Below are 2,526 nucleotides of genomic sequence, written 5' to 3' on the forward strand. Positions count from 1 at the left end.
TTCCCAGATCTATTTATTGCTTGTGGGCTTAATCCAGCCAACTGGTCCATCAATGGTCTAATTTGGCATATTGAGTCTTATAGGGCAATGGGGTAATTAGGGTAGGGAATATGGCAGCCTTGTGCCCAGCATTGCTGCAGGTAGGTGTAGTGCACAGCAAAACCCATGAGTGCTTTTTAAAGAGATACTGTCATGATTTTTATGGGGTACTTTTTATTTCTAAATGACACTGTTTACATAGCAAATAATTCCCTCTGCCATTTAACATTTTATTTTTGAACCAACAAATGTATTTTTTTAGTTGCAATATTGGTGTGTAGGCGCCATCTCAGTGCATTGTGCCTGAGTCTGAGCTTTCAGAAGGAGCCAGCGCTACACATTAGAACTGCTTTCAGCTAACCTATTGTTTCTCCTACTTCCATGTAACTGGAGGAGTCCCAAGCCGGACTTGGATTTCTTACTATTGAGTGCTATTCTGATACCTACTGGGAGCTGCTATCTTGCTCCCTTCCTATTGTTCTGCTGATCGGCTGCTGGGGGTGAGGGGGGGGGATATCACTCCAATTTGCAGCACAGCAGTAAAGTGTGACTGAAGTTTATCAGACCACAGGTCACATGGCTGTGGCACCCTGGGAAATGAAGAATATGGCTAGCCCCATGGGAAAAACAGATTACAATGCAGGATTCTGCTGGAGAAGCTCTATTTACTGATGGGTTTAAGAAAAATGTTTTCCCATGACAGGATTCCTTTAAAGAAGTACCAAGGAGTTGCCCTATCCCTGCACAGTACATCCAAACCAGCCCAGGGATTGCACTTCTGTTTCTGGATATGGGGTCACATTCCCAACCTGATTTCCATGCCGCTCTGGGCATGGAGCACGTATAGCTTTCACTTCCCAGAGCTATGCATGCTAATGGGCCCGGACTGACAATCTGTGGGTCTGGCAAATGCCAGAGGGGCTGCTGGAAGATGCCATAGTCACTCACTATTTATTGGGCTGGGGGGGCTGTTTGTACTTGGAATGCCAGGGCCTATTTTGAATCACAGCCCAGACCTCCATTTAAATACCCCTCCAGACCCCTGTATTACAGGCAGCATCCTTTGTATACAACATCTTGACCGTGCCACTTTTGAATATGACATGGCCATGATGGCGGCCAATAAAAACGCTTGCACTCTCTGCCTCAATAATGGAGCGATTCAGGACGACACTGGAATCACCAGGCAATGGTGCAATTAGAGCCCGGCATCTCATTTAAATCATTCTGGTATTTAACTAAGTATATAATAGGTTAAGGTGGCCATAAACCTTCAGATCCGCTCGCTTGGAGATGTACTCAAGCGAGTGGATCTTCTCCCGATATCCCCACCTACGGGTGGCCAATATCAGGAGCCATGGGGCCAAACGATCGAATTATAACGATGGGTATAGGCAAAGTCGGTCCAGGGACCTGCCCGATCGAGATCTGCCCGATTTCAGGCCAGATATCGGTCGGGCAGGCCAGTTGTTAGTGCCCCTACACTGCTGCTGAATCAGACTAAGGGACCCATATCGGCAGCTAGAATCGGCCCGTGTATAGGGGGCCTTTAGTTACCTTTTAAATTGTAAACATGACACTCCAAATCATGGTCTATCCATATGTTCTCTGTAGTAAAGTAAGTGGCTTATAAAACATGGGAGCAATGATGGCTAAAGGTCCCCATCCACGGGCCGATAGTAGCTGCCAATATGGGTCCCTTGGACCGATTCGGCAACTAATCGGCCCGTGTATGGGCAGAACCAAGCGGCCTGGCTGACCGATATCTGGCCTGAAACTGGCCAGATATCGATCAGCCAGGTTAGAAAATCCAGTTGGATCGGGGACCCAAACCGACTGCCCCATGGCCGCAAATGTAATTCGATCGTTTGGCCCCAGGGTCAAACGATCGGATTATTATTTTTTTTAACTACTTGCTACGCGATATCGCCCACCCGTAGGTGGGGATATCGGTTGAAGATCCCCTCGCTTGGCGATCTTATAGTGTATGGGGACCTTAAAACACAAAGACAATACAGATTTTAGATACTAATCTTTGCACTGTGCTGTAACTATGCCATTCCCACTGTAAGTAAAGGAGTGCGTTTGGATGCAGTAAAAGATTTTTTTGAGCTCTATTACCTGAGAAAAATCCTGAAGATTTTAATATGTTATAATATCAATGCAAACAAGTCAAGGAAAGACCTGCAGTGAACAGGAGCTCCCCCTACTGTCCACAAAAATATTAACGCAGCTACAAATAAACATGGAAGTGACTGGTCAATGATCATACGAGCCATTGTTATTTATTGATGTTATCCTGTCTCTATAGGTCTTATTGAACTACAACTTCCAATATTGCCCACCAACATGCTGGGATTTGTAGTCCGACAGCAGCAGGCATTTCACTATTGGACAACCCTGTTAAACACAGTTCGTATGGTATTAGGCATCAACCTGCCCTCAGCGGCGCCAGTAGCTTTAGCATTACCTTTGTATTCCCATTTA

The sequence above is a fragment of the Xenopus tropicalis genome, chromosome 4 (assembly GCF_000004195.4).
Source record: "Xenopus tropicalis strain Nigerian chromosome 4, UCB_Xtro_10.0, whole genome shotgun sequence".
Taxonomy (NCBI): Eukaryota; Metazoa; Chordata; class Amphibia; order Anura; family Pipidae; genus Xenopus; species Xenopus tropicalis.